The sequence below is a fragment of the Mustela nigripes genome, chromosome 10 (assembly GCF_022355385.1).
Source record: "Mustela nigripes isolate SB6536 chromosome 10, MUSNIG.SB6536, whole genome shotgun sequence".
In the NCBI taxonomy this organism is placed as follows: Eukaryota; Metazoa; Chordata; class Mammalia; order Carnivora; family Mustelidae; genus Mustela; species Mustela nigripes.
Genome location: NC_081566.1, coordinates 58,055,783 through 58,077,652, shown reverse-complemented (window position 1 = coordinate 58,077,652; position 21,870 = coordinate 58,055,783). Strand labels below are relative to the sequence as shown.

The following is a 21,870-nucleotide window of genomic DNA, read 5'->3' as shown; positions in this document are numbered from 1 at the left end:
CTGAGATCAAGGCATTGGTGGAGTTTGCTCTTCAGAAGGCTGTTCCATGCCCCTCTTCTAACTACTGATGGTGGCCTGGCAATCGTTGGGGTCCTTAGCTCCTGCTGCATCACCACGATCTCTGCTTCATCATCTCAAGTCTGTTCTTTCTGTGTGCATGACCCCATCTTCAGTAATGGCATTTGCAATGACCCTATTTGCAAATTGGTCACATTCTGAGGTCCTGGGAGTTCAAACTTGAACACGTGAATTTTGAGGGGCCACAATTCAACCCGTAATAACTCAATAACGAATTATTGTTCTGTCCCTAAGTCCCTGAAATGACAGGCAAGCTGTGTTTTTTTCTTGTTAGATATTTTCCTTTTCTTGGTTAGGATGTTGCCAAGTAAAAGACATTTTTAGAGAAACAACAGCAAGGCACAAGGAGAAGATTTGGAACATAGAAATCAAGACAAAAGGAAACGCTAGCAGAGAGCAGATTGGGGCAGCCGCCCCAGGAGCACTTCTTTCTCCTGCCAGGTTCTTGTATTCCTTGCCTCCCAGGAAAGGGAGCGCACTCGTCATGGATTTGGTCACATTCTCCTTTGCCACGCTGACGAGTACGAGGGAGGTCTGGCACTCTATTCTTACCATGACTCACTTTTTACAGGAAGAAGATATCTCACACCCAGTGGAACCATCCTTCTGTCAGATGGAGACGACTCTCTGCTTCCAGAATTCTGCCAAATCAACCACAGGAACAATGACTTGGTCATTTCCTCCCAAGCTTGGTTTCCAGTAAACTCCAAAAAAAAAAGCCAACTGATGTTGTTGCCTGCCCCCTCCCCCTCACCCAGATTGTATTACTATTGGTGGAGGTTTGGAGGTCAGGGCTGGAGAGTCGGTGACACAGTTGTTTTGTGCTCTGGTCCCCAAACAGTGATCCTTGGCTCTTGGGGTAGATCAATGGTGACGATGACCACATTAGCTCCCACTTCCTGTATCCAAGCATTAGCTAATGCTCTCCCACGCCACTGTTGGCATAGCCACGTGTCCTGATTTGACTGGAAATACCTGTGTGCTGAGGTTTCTCCTCTTGCTGCTCTTGTGACCTTGGCTGCTGCCACCACCTCGTTGAGCTCAGGTTAGCCTGCTGGAGGAAGAGACACTGCATGGAGGAGAGGTAAGCCATTTTGCCCAAGCCACGACGGACTTGCCAGCTGCAGCGCCACTCTGCAGCTGAAGACAGACGCATGCGTGCCCAGCCGATATTAACAGAGTCTGGCCCAGATTGGAAGAACCATTCAGCTGTGAGAGGCCCCACACTGCACACTCTCCAAACTGTGAGCTGCCGTTACGTATTTCTTTGTTTTTTTCTTTTCATTGTTTCTGTAAACCACTTGGTGTTGAAGTGCTTTGTTATGTAGCAAAAGCTCCACGATATTTTCCTAAGAGTTCTCCTGGAGTCTAGTACTGAATCGTGTGTGATGGGATTTTAGGGATGGTTTTCTCTGCAGCCAGGTGAAATTTGGGGAATCTGGGCTAGGAGGTAGGATCTGTTTTCAATCATGCTCTGCGCCCTTTGGGACTACAGGCTTGTTGTCAAACTGGCCTTGATTCATACTATGGCACGGTGTCTCTGTGGTGTAACAGCTGTAAAAACATGAACATCTCAGTAGCTTCACATCATAAATGTGCATTTCTCCCCCATGTCATAACCCATTTATATATTTATATACCGGGTGTCTCATACATATGTGAGAATCTGCAGAGCTGCCTGGGGCTGGCTAGTCTAAGAGGGCTGGCGGGGATGGCTTATCTCTGCTCTGTGTGGCGTCTCATCCCCTCATAGGCTAGCTTGTGTTTCATCACACTGGCATGTGTCCACGTAAAGATTTGGGGGCCCAGGTTTCCTCCACCTAGTGCTTCATCTGAGCCCTCCATGGGACCCTTGGCATCCAGCCAGGAGACAAGAAAAGAGAAAGGGCATGGAGCATCTGGAGGTTAGGACTTGTTGTAGGGACCAGGGCCAGAAGGGGCATAGACCACTTTCTCCCTTATTCTATTGGCTAGCACTAGTCACATGACCCCACCTAAATACAAAGGGATGAGAACCTGATCTAGCAGTGTGCCAGAGAAAGAAAGAAGACAGATGTTGGTGAGTTCCAGAAGTCTGTCTCATGTAGCTACCCCTTAACTAGGTGCTTGGGCCAGTTATTTGACTTCTCTGAAAGTCAGAAACTATTTGTTTCACATGGGTTGTGCAATTTATGCAGAAGGTGCTTGCTCCAGTCTGGGTCTCTGCATTCTGGTCTATGGTCATTCAGACTGGAGGAACTGAGGTCGTTTAGTGCTACATCCTTATGCTGTTGTTTTCCAGAATCAGGCTCTGTTTGGCATACCAATGGCAGGGCAGTGGGAACGGTCCACTCCTGGTGCAGGTAATAAGTTGTTCTTTTTTCCCCCAAATTTTATTTACCCATCTTTAGCGAGCGTGAGAGAGACAGACAGTAGGGGGTGGGCAGAGGGAGAAATTGAATCTTGAGCAGACTTCACACTGAGCTCAGAACCCCATGTGGGGCTCTATTCTAGGACCCCAGGATCACAACCTGAGCCAAAACCAAGAGTATGATGCTCAGCCAACTGAACCACCAGCTTCCCATAATTTAATGCATTTTCTGTGGAGTCTTTTCTAAATTACAAAATTAACTGGAAGTTAGCCTATTTTGTATTATCATCATGTGCCACCAATAATAATAAAATACTTCTTCCTAAGTAAAAATTGTTATCTAAGTGCGGAACAATGGTGGCATTACTATTTTTTAAGAAATTCTTTATGTAGGGGCACCTGAGTGGCTCAGTGGGTTAAAGCCTCTGCCTTCAGCTCAGGTCATGATTCCAGGGTCCTGGGATGGAGCCCCGCATCAGGCTCTGTGCTCAGTGGGGAGCCTGCTTCCTCCTCTCTCTCTCTCTCTCTGCCTGCCTCTCTGCCTACTTGTGATCTCTGATGTCAAATAAATAAATAAAAAATTTTAAAATAAAATAAAAAGAAATTCTTTATGTAAATTCTATTTAGTTAGCATATACTGTATTACTAGTTTCAGGAATAGAATTTAGTGATTCATCAGTTGCACAGAACACCCAGTGCTCATCACATCACACGCCCTTCTTAATACCCATCACCAGTTACCCCATCTCCCCACCCACTTCCTCTCCAGCAACCCTCAGTTTGTTTCCTAGAGTTCAGCATCTCTTATGCTTTTCCTCCCTCTCTGGTTTCATCTTATTTCATTTTTCCTTCCCTTCCCCTATGTTCATCTGTTTTGTTTCTTTAATTCCACATAGGAGTGAAATCGTATGATATTTGTCTTTCTCTGACTGACTTATTTCATTTAGCATTATACCTTCCAGTTCAATTCATCCCATTTACAGTGGCACCCCAAACCCATAGGATACTAAGGAATAAACCCAACCAAAGAGGTAAAAGATCTGTACTCTGAAAAGTATAGGACACTTATGAAAGAAATTGAGGGAGACACAAAGAAATGTAAAAACAGGGGTGCCAGGATGGCTTCATCATTAAGCGTTTGCCTTCAGCTCAGGTCATGATCCCAGGGTCCTGGGATCAAGCCCCACATGGGGCTCCCTGCTCAGCTGGAAGCCTGCTTCTCTCTCTCCCACTCCTTCTGCTTGTATTCCCTCTCTGTCAAATAAATATATAAAATCTTTAAAATAAAATGGAAAGACAGTCATGCTTATGGATTGGAAGAACAAATACTGTTAATATTGAGATTTAATGATATACATAGCTATGATTGAGTCCTAATGCATAAGCCCCTCACACACTTTGGATTTAAGAATATATTATAGAGGTATCTAGATTTCAGATTCACTTAAGCATATTTTCAAATAATCACTCCAGCAACTGTGTTTCACTGTTTAAAAGTTTTAAACATGAATAAAAAACTTCAAGTGGTCACATCGAGTGACAAAACAGAAGGAACTCCATTCGGTTTTGTTGTCTTCATAGGCATTATTAATTTTTACTTTATGGCTTTAAGGCAGGAATATCTAGTACCATGGAGATTGGAGACACAAGCTGCTCTCCAGGAGAGCTTGAACTATTCTGAACCACCGTGAGTTTACTGGGAGTTCACCAAGTTCACTTCCATGTAGAATATAGCATCTATATAAAGGGTAAGTGTCTTAGTCAGCTTGGGCTGCTATACCATAGACTGGGAAGCTTAAACAACAGACATTCATTTTTCAAAGTTCTGGAGGCTGAGAATCCAAGGTGAAGGTGATGACTATTTGGTTATTGGTAAGGGCTCTTTTCCTGGCTTGTAGACAGCTGTCTTCTTGGTATATCATTACATGGCAGAGAAAGGAAGCTCTCATGTCTCTTCCTTTTATTATAAGAGCACTTCTCCCATCATGGGGGCTCCATAGTGGTGAAATTACTACAACCGAATCATCTCCCAAAGGCCCTCCATCCTAATACCATCACATTGGGGTTAGGGCCCCAACGAATGACTCTGGGGTAGGACACAAACATTTGGTCCATAACAGTAAGTAATGACACGGTGCTGCTTTGAAGATAATTTGTGGGGAAGCTAGAAAATTATCTGCTTTGGATTCAAATTTGCTAGCTTAATCATGGGCCCCTCTGCAGAGGACTGGTCTTTGGTGACCTCTCCTTGTCAGCACTCTACTCTCCACTGGGGTTTCTGCAACCACCTTGATGTATCAGGATCTTCTCAGAAAGGAGGGTGACTGGAAAGGACTCCAGAATTCCAGGTCTCAGACCCAGACATTAACTGTGGCTTGGGCCAAGCCATGTACTGGCTGGTGGGGCAAAGCCATGCTCATTGCAAGTGGGGCAAGCATAGGACCTCCTGAATCCCTATCTTCCTCTTTCTTACCCATAATCTGCTGCTCCAGCCTTTTTTTGTTTGTTTTACCATCAACTGCTTCTACAATAGCTGTGTTCAGTTGTCCTCCTGTCCAAACGAGTATGTCGAAATCTGGATGGATCTTTTCTTCCCATACATGAATGACTCTTATTTCAATTATCCCACATTCTTCCTTCTTTTTTCTTTTCTTTTCCTTTCCTTTCTTTTTCTCTTCCCTCCTCCTTCTTCTTCCTCTCCTTTTCTTCTTCTTCTTCATGACATTATTGTTCTCCCAGTCTCAGTAATCTTTGGCATGATCTCTTTCGTTGTCCATGGTTCACTGAGTTCTATAATCAAGTTTTCTCCTTTCCCATCTACCCTGGTTTGGATGCAGGTCAGCTTGCATATGTGCCTACGCCTCATTATCCCGCTCGCACACCCTGAAACCTGTCTGCATGCTGCTGCCAGATGAACCTTCCCAAATACTACTTCATCATGTCACGGCTCCCCCTAGCATCTGTGATGGTTTCCTGCTGCTAGTGCATCAAAACCACCTCCTCTCCGGCCTGAGGACACTCTAGCTAGTGACAAACAGACTTAAAAATTTTTAGCTAAACATTTCGACTTTCAACTGAAGAGGTTTCCCTAAATCTAAATCTAAGCTTGGTTTCTGAGGAGCGAACACATGAGTGGGACAAAGGAGACAGCATTTTCCTCTGCGCACAAGAAGGATGTGTTGACCAGTGTCAGGGCTCAACACATATTTTTTAGAGAAAAGAAACTTATGGGTAGTATATGAAAATTTAACTTCCTGAGATAGTACACTTTGCCGTATTCATCCATCGATGCTGTTTTAGTTACCTAGGGCTGCACGAACGAACTACTCTCAAACTTGGGGGCTTAAAACAACCGTTTTATTATCTTTCAAATTTCTATAGGTTGACTGGGCTCAGAGACACAGTTCCTTTGCTAGTCTATCTTGAGGTCTCTCTTGCAGTTGTACTTACTTGGAGGCTTGGCTGGGATGCTGGCCTAGCTGGACCTCTTCTCTCTTTAAGTGGTCTTACCCCTCCCTCTCCATGTAGCTTCTCCATGTCATCCCACCATGCGGTCTTTCCAGAAGGAGAGCCAGACTTCTTATGTGAAAGCTCAAGGTTTCCAAAAATGAAATCGTGGAAGCTTCCAGGCCAATGGAACTAAAGTCCTAGCTGGCACAGTGTCAGCTCTGCCTTATTCTGTTAATTAAAACAAGTCTTGGGGAAGCCCAGTTTCAGGGAAGGAAGGGTCCATACAATGGTGTGATGCAGGGAGATGTGGTTCATTGGGAGCCATTTGGGAGACTAGCTACCATCTTCTGACTTTTAATAATTCATTTTCTTTCTTTCTTTCTTTCTTTCTTTCTTTCTTTCCTTCCTTCTTTCTTTCTTTCTTCTTTCAAGATTTTATTTATTTATTTGTCAGAGAGAGAGAGAGAGAGTGAGCAAATGCAAGCAGAGTGGCAGGCAGAGGCAGATAGAGAAGCAGGCTCCCTGCTAAGGAAGGAGCCCAATGTGGGACTTGATCCCAGGACCCCCGGATCATGACCTGAGCTGAAGGCTGTGGCTTAACCGACTGAACCACCCAAGTGTCCCTCTTTCTTTCTTTCTGATTATATATATTTGAGAGAGAAAGAGAGAGAGCATGAGCTGGGGAGGGGAAGATAAGGAAGGACAAGCTGACTTCCCTTTGATCAGAGAACCTGACCCAGGGACACCAGGATCATGACCCGAGTCGAAGACAGATGCTTAACCAACTGGGCCACCCAGGCATCCCTGATTCATGTCCCTTTTATGTGAAAAATACACTTACCCCTACAAATCTCAGCCCAATATGGCATCAGTTTGAAACCCAGGATGTTGTCCATAAATCAGGCGCTGGTGTGGATGGGGCTCCCTGAGGCAGTCTCTTACGTGCACTTCCTCTAGTGCAGAGAACAGCAAGGGGCAGGTTATCTGCCCCTCCCCCACCCACCATATAATAATGAAAGAGATAGAAAAACTACAATTGACTTTCCTGTGTGAAAAGAGAGAGAAAGGGAGACACAAGCAGTCACTGATTTATAACAATTCTGAAAAATCCAGCCTGGCGGATGTCCCGATTTCTCTGACTCCAGGCAGGGAATATTCCTTGATAAGGAACAATTTTGCTTTTTAGGAATGTTTGTAGCTATGTGGCTCTAAGCCTGCTTCCTGCCTCAGTGGAAGTAACTGCCCTGAGTGAGGGCCAGCTGCGTGACTGGGTTACAAAAACTTCTCCAGCAGGGCCACCTCCTTTTCCTATCCTTCTGAGTTCCCTCACTTACTGACCCTGGGCTGTCTCTGCGATGCGCTTTAACCCACGGGCTATGGCCGAAGGGAAACCATGCTTCTAGCTCCAGACCCAAGTCTTCGGAAGCCTTGGCAGCTTCTGATTTTGTACTTTGGGGATCCTTGAGCCACCGTCCTGTAGGAAGTCTGGCTGCCCTGCTGCAAAGACTACAGGGAGAGCCCGCATGCAGAGGGTGAAGCTTGAGACCACACCAAGAAGGCGAGGAGCCTCCAGATAACTCCATTGCCATCTGACGGCAAACACACAAGAGAACCCAAGTGAGACCGTGAGAAGAATTTCTCACCAAGCCTAGTCAACCTAGAGAACTGTGAGACAGAAGGCTGTTGTTTTAAGCTATTCAGTGAGGGAGGCATGATATGCAGCAGCAGGTAAACAAAACCCATGTGTTTATTCACTGCAAGCTATTTAACTCTCCCTCTGTGCCTGATGCTGTGTTAGGAAACATGGATGCTAAATTAAATAAAACATTGGTTCTGAACTCTTATTTGCTAATGAAAAATCTTAAGTAGAAATATTTTAATTTCACATTTTAAAGGTGGAAGATTGTGTTTCAAAAAAATATCCATGCAGGGTATCCTTGTTTTAATTAAAGACTTTATTTATTTGAGAGAGAGAGAGAGAGCATGCACACGTGTGCACGCAGGGCAGGGGCAGGGGAGGGGCAGGGGCGAGGGAGACGGTGAGAGAGAATCCCAAGCAGACAGAGCATGGAGCCTAACTTGGGGCATGGGGCTCCATGGCACAACCCAGGCAAAACCAAGAGTCAGAAGCGCAGCCCACTGAGCCACCCAGGTGCCCCAGGAGTGAATCCTTTTGTAAAAATGAATAATTACTCTGAGACTTTTCAAATTTTTCATGTCAGAATTCTTACATAATAAAGCACATCTGACCTTTTAATAATATAATTCAGTCAATATCTTCTGAGCACTTACTATGTGCTTCCTTGTATATTTTTGAAAACTGTGCTGAAATTCACGGCCGTTTTCTACCTGGTATCTATTGGCTTGCCTGGGGCTTGTTTTCCTGAGTTACTTGGGGGATCCTGGGGATCCTGTTTTTGTCTGTTAGCATGTATTCCTGTTCCTAATGTGCATCCCCTCGGTGTTTTCTTATTGCTTCAGCAAGAATTACGTTCAGTTGTTCAGTTTCTAAATGACCTAATTAGCAGCACTTTTCCATTCTTTCTTTAGAATTCTCAGTCTCCAGTTGAACTCCCTCCCCATTACTCTTTCCCTCTCTGAGTTTTACTCAACATCCTGCTAATGAGTTCACGTTCCACTCCTGTCCCTCCATGGATTGCTGCCCAGGCATTTGGAGACCTCCTTGCCTTAATTATCAGGAAAGAAAAAAAAATCTCTTCTTGGTCTTTCCTTGCTAGACTCTGTTTGCTCTGTCTTCCCAGCTTCTTACCTCGTCTGTGTCTGCTTTTCAGGCAAAGAGAGACGGTAAAGCAGAGAGGAGCCCTAGAGATCACATAATTACACGAATGACCCAACTTTGGCCAGAGAGCCAAGTGACTTGTTCAAAGAACCCCAACCAGTTAGTGGTAGAGCCAGGCCAGGACTTTGTGTCTCCCAACTAAGAAGTCCTGGCTTCACTAATGTAATGAAGGCCCTATCAAACCACATCACATGAATGCAAGCAGACTAACAGATGATTGATCAGCAAGGCCTCTTTATAATATAATTAATTAATGGGTTTTACTTACATCTCTAGTCTTAGTTCTGGATTAATACTGGGGAGGGGAATAAGAGGAGAAAAAAAGCAGCACAGTGGATTCAGAAGCTGGAAGATGTATAGCAGTAGTTCATAATATTTTTTAGGGTTTAGGATTTCTTTAATAGATTTTATTTATTTATTTGACAGACAGAGATCACAAGCAGGCAGAGAAGTGGGCAGAGAGAGAGGAGGAAGCAGGCTCCCTGCTGAGCAGAGTCTGATGTGGGGCTCGATCCCAGGACCCTGAGATCATGACCTGAGCCAAAGGCAGAGGCTTTAATCCACTGAGCCACCCAGGTGCCCCTGTTACCCCAATTTTTTTTTTAAAGATTTTATTTATTTATTTGACAGAGAGAAATCACAAGTAGATGGAGAGGCAGGCAGAGAGAGAGAGAGAGGAGGAAGCAGGCTCCCCGCTGAGCAGAGAGCCCGATGTGGGGCTCGATCCCAGGGCCCTGGGATCATGACCTAAGCCGAAGGCAGAGGCCACCCAGGCGCCCCTAGGGTTTAGGATTTTTTTAAAAGATTATTTATTTTGTGAGGGACAGAGAGAGCACGAGCAAGGATGGGGAGGGGGAGGGAAGGAGAGGCAGAGGGAGAGGGAGAAGCAGACTCTACACTGAGCAGGGAGCCTGACTTAGGCCTCGATCCCAGGACCCTGAAATCATGAGCTGAGCTGAAGGCAGATGCTTAACTGACTAAACCTCACAAGCACCCTTAGGGTTTAGGATTTTGATGAACTCTCTTGAGCCCCTCATTAATTTATTCAGTTAATATTTGTTGAGTATCTCCGCGTATATGCCTCTGTGCACGCATATGCATAGTTCACCAGATCTTCTCTTAAGGGGACACTGCAAAATAGCATACGGTGTCCTCATAAATGTCTGTATAGTGCATAGTATTACAAAGTCTATGCCCATAGCAATGGATCATAGATTTGTTGCTTTTTTGGAAAAATGGACACATTAATTCCTTGTAGATACTTTGTCTTTTTAATCACTCTCATGTTCCCGATGCCAAAACCATCTGATCCTTGTACTTCAGACGCCTTCAAGGGCCACGCGGTTAAGGTCAATGAGCGGAGTAGGCTCAGTGGTGCAAAGGGAGGGTGCTGGGGACTCTGATGGCATCGAAGCCATGAATCCCGCTTATAGAGTGTGGCTGCTACTCAGTGTCCAGCGACTTTTGTCATGTGGGAATTCAAAGGCTGATGTTACTGGAACTTCTGCCTTTTTTTTTTTTTTAAAGATTTTATTTATTTATTCAACAGAGAGAGACACGGAGAGAGAGGGAACACAAGCAGGGGGAGCGGGAGAGGGAGAAACAGGCTCCCTGCTTAGCAGGGATCATCATGTGGGGCTTGATCCCAGGACCCTGGGATTATGCCCTGAGCCCAGGGCAGCCTGCCCAAGGCCTGAGCCACCAGGCGCCTGAACTTCTGCCTTTTTAGGACAGGCTGGAAATCTTTATTTTAAGTGAACTCTTCAGATTTTTAAAATGCTATTGGGGGCACCTGGGTGGCTCAGTCGGTTAAATGTCCAACTCTTGATCTCAGCTCAGGTCTTGATCTTATAGCTGTGAGTTCAGGCCCGATGTTGGGCTCCACACTGAGTATGTAACCTCCTTGAATAAAAATAAAAATAAAAGTAAATAAAAATAAAAATAAAATGCTGGTGGTTAATTTTAAAAACTTAAAACCACTATGTGGGCCAAATAAAACCTGTTAACCAAATACAAATTCTGGGCAAACAGGTGGTCCCACCACCTGGGACCTGGGTGGCTCAGTCAGTGAAGTGTCTACCTTCCACTCAGGTCATGATCCCAGGGTCCTGGAATTGAGTAACTCATCAGGCTCCCTACTTAGCAGGAAGCCTGCTTCTTCCTCTGCCTCTCCCCCTCCCCTGCTCATACAATCTCTCAAATAAATAAAGTCCTTTAAAAAAGGTAAGGGTTGGGGCATGTGGCTGTCTCAGTTGGTTAAATGTGTCTTCAGCTCAGGTCAAGATCCCAGTGTCCTGGGATCAAGACCCACATCAGACTCCCTGGTCAACAGGGAGTCTGCTTGTCCCTCTCCCTACCCTACTTGTTCTCTCTTTCACAAATAAATAAAATCTTAAAAAAAAAAAAAAAGGTAAGTGTTCAGGGGCAACATTTAAAAAAAATTTTTTTATTAACATATAATGTATTATTTGTTTCAGGGTATCATCAGTCTTACACAATTGACAGCACTCACCATAGCATATACCCTCCCCAATGTCCATCATCCAGCCACCTATCCCCTGCCCCCCACCCGCCAGCGACCCTCAGTTTGTTTCCTGAGATTAAGAGTCTCTTAGGATTCTTCTCCATCCCTGGTCCCATGTTTTATTTTTTTCCCTCCCTACCCTCCACGACCTCTCAAATTCCTCATATCAGAGAGATCATATGATAACTGTTTTTCTCTGATTGACTTATTTTTTTTAAATTTATTTATTTGACAGATCGCAAGTAGGCAGAAAGGCAGGCAGTGAGAAAGGAGGAAGCAGGCTCCCCGCTGAGCAGAGAGTCTGATGCGGGGCTCGATCCCAGGACGCTGGGATCATGACCCGAGCGAAGGCAGAGGCTTTAACCCACTGAGCCACCCAGGCGCCCCATCTGATTGACTTATTTTGCTTAACATAAAACTCTCTAGTTCCATCCATGTTGTTGCAAATGGCAAGAGTTCATTTCTTTTGATGGTTGCACAGTATTCCAGTATATAGATAGATAAATAGATAGATATATCTATATCTATATCACATCTTCTTTATTCATTCATCTGTTGATGGACATCTAGGTTCCTTCCATAATTTGGCTATTGTGGACACTGCTGCTATAAACATTTGGGTACGCAAGGGGCAACCGTGGTTACTCATTGACCTCTACGGAGTAGTTGAACAAGCCATTCAGTGATTTGCCTGGTCAGTCTCCATTTGATGTCACTGAGAAAATCAAAGTATGTAATTAGAGGAAGTAAGTGGGGAAACCTCCCTCATTCCCTTCTGGTTTTGAAGAATATGGAATTGCCTCACTTTTATTAGTTCAAAATGTGTTGGTTATTCTAGAAATGAAAATGTAGTATTGGCAGGGTCACCCAATGAGTCTGTTAGATGCCCGTTTCTACATGAGTCATGCTAATACAAGCCTACACATGGCATCTCAGATCCTCCTTTTCCAAACCCAACAGTACGTGTCTGGTATTAGCTCAAACCGTTGGGTTCAAGGTCCTCAACAGTCTCCTCAGTCTCAAATCTAATTCCTGCTCTCACTGCTTGTCTTATTTCATTTGCTCATTTGTCAAATATTTATAGAGTGCCTTCTGGGTGTCAGGTACGTTTTCAACACCACAGGGATGACAGACATGGTCTGTTCTTTCACGGAGCTTACTTTCTGTGAAGGTGAGGGAGACAACAGTCAGGTAGACAAATGAATACGTAGCACAGTTGCAAATAGTGGTCACTGTTATGAGGAAATGGAATAAGAGTGATTGAAGAAAGGCTTTACTGCAGAGTCATTTGAGGTGAGACCTGAGTGGGGAGGAGCAGAGAGCAATACAAATATACAGGAGCAAAGGGTTCCAGCCAGGAGAAACATCTGGCACAAAAGCCCTGAAACAGGAACGGGTTCGAAGTTTCAAGAACCAGAAGGAAAATCTGTGACTGGACATCTAACTTGAATTCTTCCCTGCACTGGCCTTGTTCACGAGCTGGTTCTGAAGGCACTTGCCGATATCTATTCATCAGCTGCCTCTGCTGGTTCTCTCCAAGGTCCTGAAGAATGAGTGTGCCCTTTTTGGAGAGTTTTATCCCTTCCTCTCATCTATTACCCCAGTGTTGTAATGACCTGAGTACACATATAAACCTGTGAATTCAGGTAATTTTCCATGCATAGAAATGGCAAAAAGACTTACAGCATTTATAGCTTTCTTCTCCCTGGGACACAGAAATATTTTGCAGTAGTTCAGAAAGATAATGTCTTGAAATAAAGTAATGGCCAAGTAGAATTACTGGTACCTGGTAGCCTGTTAAGATGGGGGTGGGCAGTGAGGGGCATACTGAGTAAGGGTGATTCCAAAGTGTCAGACTAGAGTCCCTGGGATTCAGGAAATAGGCTGAGATTTCAGGAAATAGAAAGAGAAGAGGCTTCTGTCAGGGCACAGAGCAGTATGACTAGGTTCGCCAGGTAATGGAGAGAAAGGCAGAGTTGGAAGGGGGTTAAAAAGGAGTTCCTGAATCTGAAACTGGGATTCCAGCAAAAGAATGCCTCTTTCTGCCACCTCAGATTGGAGGTCCAAATAAATCTTGCCAAGTAAACATAATTACAATGGGAATATGGTTCTATGCTGCTGTTGAACATAGATATAAGAATCTTCTAGTTGGTCTAGAAACTTACCCACCAATGATAGAATTGCTTTCATAAAGGTCAGAATGTTACCAGTCAAGCAAGTTAAAAGTTGAGACAATTCCCTAGGAATTTCAGGCCAGGAATTTCAGTTTCTTGGTGCCATTTTGATTTTCCTTCTGCCCAACTAAGTAGATTTCACAAGCGTAATCATTGGTTTTTGAGAATCAAAGCACGGTGGCAGGCATGACCCTCATTATATGCTGGCTAATATTCATCAATCATTAAACAAAATTTATTGGGCACTGACTGTGCACCAAACACTGTTCTGGCTGCTGGGGGTGGAAAGATGAATAAGACATGGCCCTTCCTTCAAATTATCAACAAATCACACCTGTGCTGACTCTGACTTTTCTTCTTCACACTAGTGGTTCCTTTCCATAACTGATTAATACTACCTTTCTAAATAATCTGCTATGTGTCAAGAGCATGTGGGACGAACTTGTGTTTCCTCTTTTATTCCTAAAGCTAATTGCAAATCACCATCTCACCAAAGAGCTGCCTGATGCCAAGTGACTGCAGGTCACCTGGAAGGGGGGAGAAGTCTCGAAGGGGTCAAGACATGCTACATTTATTTTTTAAAGAGTTTCTATTACTAGGAATCATTTCCTTGATTATTACTTATGAATCCCCTCATCTAGTTCTTTGATAAAGCGGCTCAAGGGCCTGTGTTCTGGCATTTTGATGGAATGGGTTCATTTTCTCTACCTTGGACACCAGGCGTTACTTTCTAAAAACAGCAGAGGACCGAATCTCTTCCCTTAAGGGTCCTGGCAACTCTGCAGCAATTTGGGGCACTGAGCCAGCCCAGGCTCCATTGTTTCCTGATAGAAGTGTGTGTGTGTGTGTGTGTGTGTGTGTGTGCGCGCGCGCGTGTGCATGTTTGGTTGGGGTGAGGTGAAGGGGGAGAGTGAGAGGGAGAGAATATGCTTCAGTGTCTCCCTACTTTCAAATGCAGATGGTGTTCTCTGCCTTAGCTGTCTCACAACTGGTTGCTCTGAAAGTAAAATAAAGTAAAATAGGGCAATAAATATGACTATGCCTAGAAAAAACGGAGTTGTGACATTTAAAAATATTATTTGGTAATTTTTGATAAAAATCAGTATTACTCTGCATTCCCATGAAAGACAGTATAGCCTAGTGGTTAAGGACGTGGGCTCTTTGATTTGGACTTCACTAGCTGTGTGACCTTGGGTAAGCTACTTAATCTCTTTGAGCCTCAGTGTCTTTCTCTGTAAAATAAGGATAGTAACTTCATCTGCTCTGTGTAGTTGCTATGAGGATTGAATAACTTGTTATATGTAAAGTGCTTACCCTGGTGTCTGACAAATGGAATGCATTTACTTAGCCAAGTATTGGCTTTCTTTATCCCTGCCATGCCCAAGAGGACCTAACCGCTCTTTCCAAATATATTCGTATAGAAGAAATAATCACCTATATCCTCCCATGACCCACTGAAAACCCAACATTTGCAAAAGGGAGAGACACCATGGACTCAAGGGAACAAGCTGATAAAGGACCCAAATTTCAATCCTGATGCTTTGGCCACTAGGCTATGTGCTCTTGGACAGACTTTTTTTTTTTTTATGGTGGTACTAGCATTTCTGCAATATGCAGCTGAAGAAGCTGAGGCCCTACCGTATTCTCCCAAGATAGTAGAAATGCTCAAGATCTCCCACCTTTGAAACTAACCAACCAATCAATATCAAACATTTTAATAAAACATTTTCTGTTGGTGGTATAGTCAAGCTTCTCTAAAGACTGTCTACATTATTTTCCCCCATGTTTTCACCAGAATTTACTTCCTTTTTTTTAAAAGAATTTTTAAAAAAAGATTTTATTTATTTATTTGACACAGATCACAAGTAGGCAGAGTCAGGCAGAGAGAGAGGGGGAAGCAGGCTCTCTGCTCAGCAGGGATTCACTTCTCAACAAGGCATGGCGATCTATCCTTGGTCCATATCATTGTATTACACCTGCTCTTTGTTGGCAAAAACCAGTGGCCATCTTTCAATCTTCATCTTCCTTAACTTTTGAGCACAAGGAGAAGAAGGCAAATGACCTTCACATGTGGTCCAGACATAGCAATTCCTGTTGCTGAAATCAAAATTGCTATTTAAAGGGACTTTGTTCTGTTGAAAACATCCCATATTCAGATACAAAATGTGAATTATTCAAGTAATCAAGGAAACTAGGTCTACTAAAATATCTTACTGTGACATCAGACACCAAAAGTGAAATCTGATGACAGGAAAATGATTAGAGCACAAAGCAATCTGTTGCTTTGTCTGATATGAAATGATGATGGTGAAGTAGGCACCTGCTGCCATTTGTACCTGACTGGTCCTAATACATTTCAGACCATCGTCTAATCATTCTACCCCCGTCCAATCAAGACATATTTGTCCATGTCACATTCCATCAAGACCTTCATCTTTGTTAAGGGGTTGTTACAAAGATAGAAGCAAAATGTTAAATGTAGTCATTTGCATTACAACAGACATTTTCAACGTTTAGTTCCAGACACAGAGGCAGGTGGGTGCAGGCAATATTTTTGGTCAGGGGAACCTTCTGCAAGCCCCTTGCAATCCACCACCCTTATGGAATTGACTGCATTTTAATGGGGCTTTTGGTGAAACTGCTACTCTGAGCTGAGTCAGATCATTGCGGAGTAAGTTTATCATTCTCAGGGGCTGTCAAGATGATTAAATAGGGCTGTTGTGCAAGAGGTCCCAAACGGCACCATCAATGGAGTGGAATAAACAAATACTGGACTGGGAATCAGGGGAACTGGTCTGGTCTGGTTCTGTGACTCTCGGCAAGCTCCTCCTGCTCCCGCAGCCTGGGTATTGTCGCTGGTGAGAGAAGGGGCTGGCCCAGGTGATTTCTAAGGTCATGCCCAGTTCAATGATTCTGAAGTTATTTTTTAATCTCCTCTCTCTTGGCTCTATAGCTCTCCTTCTAATTTCTTTGACCTGTTTTTACCTTGCCTGATTTTACGACTACTTTCCAAAGTGATTACTTCTTATCTCTCTGCCTCTTCACTTACTTTCTGGCTAGTTCACTCCAAGATAACCCCGGGAAATATGCATCTCACAAGCAAATCATCTTCTCGATTGGAGATAGTATATCTCTGTGCTATGTTCACAGCAGAGCAATTACATGGTAAATTCAGGATGTGTTCAGAAGAGTCACTTTTACAAAGCAAGGCTCTTCAGCTTGAATTCTGGGTCCTTTCCTAAGATTGTATACTGATGCTGTGTGACATGCTGATTGGGAGGCTGGGCTGCAAACCAGATAATTTAACTAGATGACCAGGCCCTATACAGAGTACACTGGATTCTTCCTATGCCTCTTTTTTTGATAATACCTTCTCTAAGGATTTTTAAACTCCATGTTTGATGAAACCTTTTTTCTTGCTCCATTTCCTCAAACCCAAGCTGACAGAGAGCTGCAGCATAGAAGCAGTCGTGACTCACCAGTTAAACAAGTCAACAAAACCATACCCTCTTTCTTGGGGCTCAATTAGCATTAATATGATGAGTTTTTTTCTTTTAAAGATGCACACTTAGAAATACTGTGAAGGGAACAGGGGTGGCTCGGCTGGTTAAGCATCTGCCTTGGGCTCAGGCTGTGATCTTGGGGTCCTGGGATCTAGCTCTGGTTGGGCTCTCGGCTCAGCAAGGGGTCTGCTTATCCCTCAGCCCCTCCCCCCTCTTGTTCGCACTCTCTCAAATAAGTGAATAGATAAAAATCTTTTAAAATATACTACGAGGGGCACCTGGGTGGCTCAGGGGGTTAAAGCCTCTGCTTTCGGCTCAGGTTGTGATCCCAGGGTCCTGGGATCGAGCCCCACGTTGGGCTCTCTGCTCGGCAGGGAGCCTGCTTCCCCCTCTCTCTCTGTCTGTCTCTCTGCCTACTTGTGATCTCTGTCTGTCAAATAAATAATAAATAAAATCTTTTAAAAAATAAATAAATAAAATAAAATATACTACGAAATTCCAGTACATCAAGGATAATGAGAATGTCCTAAAAGCTTTCCCAACAGGGGTAAAAGATAAAACACAGGACACACAATTAAATCTGAAGTCATATAAACAAGGATAATTTTTTAGAATAAATATGTCCCAAATATTTCCTTGTTTATCTGGAATGGAAATTCAATCAGGTATTCTGTATTTTTACTTGCTAAATGTGGCAATCCTGTTTTCCAGAATCAAGCTAGCTCACCCAAAAGACCCCATCAGCAACAATGGATGGTAAAAGGCAATTTGAGTGATTAAAATTTTCAAAACTCCGAGGTATTATGATTTCCTTCTAGAATTTGTTATTATCTACCCAACTCATCAATGAAGTATATTGGATAAATTAAAACATTTTGAGTCATTTAAGGACTTAGAAATATATAACTTATCAGGAAGATGTCCAGCATGTGTTCTAGTAAAAGAAGAGAACAAATAAAAAGAGGAAGACATGAGATCTATAAAAGTGTGACTCGGGTTCAGAAAGGCAGTGAAGAGGATTCCTAAGACAGCAGGTGTCCAGCAGAACTAAGATAATGATCTTAGTAATGATCATTTTTAGAGTTAGTAGTTCCAAGCATGGGCCTTAGGGTCATGCAAAAAAGTAACCAACATTAATTCAACGTGCCTCTATTTTTCTTATTAAAACAAGGAACCACTGTCTGAGTACATTTCTTACTTTATCAGCTTTGGAGGGATGCATCTGAAAGACATAAGAAGTCCCCCAGCTGTAGGAACTCAACTCTTTCCTCAAGATTTCCTAAAGCCATGCAGATGCTGATACTTCTGGTCTAAGAGATTGAGAGCTAATGGGATAGTACATTTCAAGGAAGTACAAAGAATTCTTAACCACACCAGAAGTAAGAAGATAGCTAGAGCATCTTTGCATTATCTTATGAAAGGCATCTCTCTGGATTTTCTACATGATTTTTTTTCTTCCCTATCTATGGAATTGTTGCTCTCTGGCCTGAGATATTTCTGTTCAAGTCCAGGGATAGTTCATCCCTTTCCTCTTGTGTAGCATTTCCTTGGGACCCTGGACTACAAGTACTAGGGGTAGTTCTGTTCTAAGAGGCTCCACCTGTCTGTGCCTCACCCTGAACCAAGGTTCCAGAACACTCCACCAGCAGAACGAGAAGATATCTTACTTGCTTGCAAGAGAATTGGGTTCTGCTGGTATTTTTCAAGCCAGACTCCAACCCTGACACTCTGGTAGTTACTTGGGAGAATAATATTTGTCTTGCTTATCTTCGAAGGCTGCTGGAAGACTCTAGTGAGCCATTTTATAAAGTACAACGTGATCTACAAATACAAGGGTTTTATTATTATTAAAAACACATCTCATCTTCCACTGGAACGTCTAGATAAAGGAATGCTGGGTATGACAAACAGTTGGGGCTAAAAGGAGAGAAACACTAAAAAACTCAATTACCAAATATCACACAAATACCACAAAGAGTGATTACTTGATTAATTAATGATAGAGCCCCCATGTTTAGGTTTTTCAGTTATGTTGGTATCAACCCTCTTTGCCTATCAGGATTTGCGTATTTCTGCCCAAACCATCAAACCACTGAGGCCTAACTGACACGTGATTAGCGTGGGCTCTGTTAATTGTGTGGCTGAGTTTTATGCATGAAGCTGTATCCTTGATTTCTCTCCCTTAATTTCCTCCTGTTTAACTGTTGGTCATAAAACAGCTTCAAATATATCTGCTGAGCATGAGAGCAAGTTTTGCAACTTGAAAAGTGCCTGAGTCAGTCTGGGCATTTCATGTACTAAAACAGACTTGAGGGAACTCTTAGGCTGTAAGATGGATTGCTGCTTGGTTTCCACTCCCAACCCTGCTGGCTCCTTTTCTGCAGCTGCTGGCTGAGCCAGATCTCATTTGTTATCATTAACCACATGCATAGCATCCATAGTGGCAAGGGGCTTAATCACTTTCTTTCTGACAACCCATCAGATGTGGCCCTACTCATCCTCATTCTAGATGGATGGAGATGGTGACACCTGCCAATCCAGTCTTCCCACCATCCATTTATCCTTTTAAAAAAATGTATTTTTTCAGTGTCCCAAGATTCATTGTTTATGCACCACACTCAGGGCTCCATGTAATACGTACCCTCCTTAATACTCAGCACCAGGCTTAGATGCCCTTCAACAGACGAATGGATAAAGAAGATGTGGTCCATATAAACAATGGAATACTACACAGCCGTCAGAAAGGATGATTGTCCAACTTTGTATCAACATGGACGGGACTGGAGGAGATTATGCTGAGTGAAATAAGTCACGCAAAGAAGTTGCCTCTTGAAAAACATACTGGTATATGTGAGTTGAACTTAACAAACACTTGATTTGTGTCTGTTCATATGATCATATGATTTTTCTCCTTTGATTCATCATTATGTTGAAATCACACTGATAGATTTTTTTTTAAAAGATATCAAGTCATTTTTGCTTTTGTGGCATGAACCTACTTGATATATACATTTACATATATGTTAACATATATTTACATTTATATTTACATATTTGTTGTATATATTTCTACATATAAATATGTATTTACCCTTTTTGTTAACAACACCTGATTTTCCTTTGGGAAACTACCTCTCTTCCCACTCCTCTCTTTATAGTCTCTGTGGTTCAAGCAGAGGTTCAAGGAACTGATCTCAGTTCCCTTGCTCCAGGGCTAGCCTTGAACAATTAGAATTCCAGTGATTGGTGGAGGGATGGGCATGATACCCAAGCTCAGCCAATGAGAGGCCGTTCTGGGACTTTAGGAAAAATTACTGAGAAAGAGAGGCTTTCTTTTTCCTCCTAGGTTTTTAGACTGGTAAAACTTGAAGCCTGAAGTTTCTGGACTCTTTGCAATTAACAAAGGAGAACCCAGTTGAGAATTAAGCCAGCACAGAAGAAAGGAGAACCAAGAGATGGAGAGAGACAAACTCCTACTGGCATCATTGGAATATGTGCATTCAACCATGCTTGAAGACAAGTAGTTTTCTAAGATATGTGCCAGTTTAAATAGGTTTTTCTCACTTACAACTTAGAGCCCTGACCCAAAAGATGATGCTCATGATGACCACTTTCAGCCTTAGCATGATATACGTGTAGAGATCCTTAAGAAAAATTTGAATGAGACTGAAAGAATTAAGTCTGTAGGAAATAAAGTTCATAATGTTAGAAATATATATATATATGTATGTATTTTTTTTTTTAAATATAAGTTTTTCCCCTAGAAAAAGTTTGCTTGGATCCATTGACACTTTCCCTTGTGCTGCTAGAGAGGTCTGATTGAAATAATTCTGCAACTTCTCGTTGGTAGGAGAACGTACCATGTACTAACTGGGGGTGACCATGTAGCTCACTAATATCATTCACTCCTTCGATGATAGGGTGCCTGAGCTAGATGATGATGGTTTGACAGGTGAACAAGATAGCGCTGTTTGCTTCCCTGATGGAGATTATGCTCTCATAGATTTTTTTAGTGAATCAAGAATCTGGCATCCATAAAGGAAATCAGCAGATTTTGACAATGAAACCCATTATTGACAGATCCTGTGACTGATTTCCAACGTGTGTTGATGATGTCATTAGTTAAAGAAACATTCTTGCTTTGATGTTCACTTTAGTTTATGATGACCTTCAGATCTTTTTGTTTTCAACCTTGAGAAGAAAAAGTTTCTTTAAAAAGGAAATTGAGTCAGCTCAACCACAAGAAGGTTGTACAGACTGAAAAGTGCCACCCATTAATCCTATTACTCTAAAACAATTGGCTTTCTTTGCTAATATTTTTGTAGATTTAGGGCCCTTTTACTCCAGGGAGCTGTAAACAGTTCATGAGATTGAATGGGTCTTATTTTCTCCAGTTTCTGCCGATTGTATCAGACGCCAGAGTTATAGTCCCCAATTTGCAGAAGGAAAAAACCAATGCAGAGAAGCCTAGGGAACTAGTCCAAGTTGTCATAGTTAGAGGCCAGACAGATACTGATCCATTCTTATCCTTGTGAGAAGCTGTCATCCCTCTGAGCTCCCAGCCTACACAGAGTTGATGTCTCCTCACTCAGTCCCTCCCTTCTATCCCCACTGCCACAGCCCTAGCTGAGACCTTAGTCAATATAATTTGAGGACTGTGCAATTTCCTCCTTGTTCTCCTCACTGCCACTTATACTAATCTTTTCTACTTCCCATTCTTTCCAGAGGAATCTATCTCGTGCACAGCAATTAGCATGTCACTCCTCTGACCAGAAACCTTCATTGGTTCTCTTTTGCTTGCAAAGCAAAGTCCAGATTCCTGAACCAGGTAAGCCAACCCCCATAGGATTGGGCTTCCATCTACCAAGCCTTGTCTCCATGTCTTCCTTTCTGGGATTTCTCTCTCCACTCCCAGACTCATCACTCTAGCACAACTCCCCACTCTCCAGGGAAGCCCCCTTCTTCCCTCAGCCTTTATTCCCATGATTTCT

The 21,870-nt window shown here is 43.0% G+C and overlaps 1 long non-coding RNA gene across 1 annotated transcript in view; it reads left to right on the top strand.

The window, feature by feature from the left end:
• Positions 1-2,115: 2,115 nt before the first annotated feature.
• Positions 2,116-21,870, top strand: part of LOC132025729 (uncharacterized) — a 30,685-nt gene continuing 10,930 nt past the window's right edge. The window contains exons 1-4 of the long non-coding RNA XR_009406684.1: positions 2,116-2,137; positions 2,360-2,420; positions 19,537-19,729; positions 20,226-21,707. This is a non-coding gene — a long non-coding RNA (uncharacterized LOC132025729). The remainder of the gene's footprint in view (positions 2,138-2,359; positions 2,421-19,536; positions 19,730-20,225; positions 21,708-21,870) is intronic.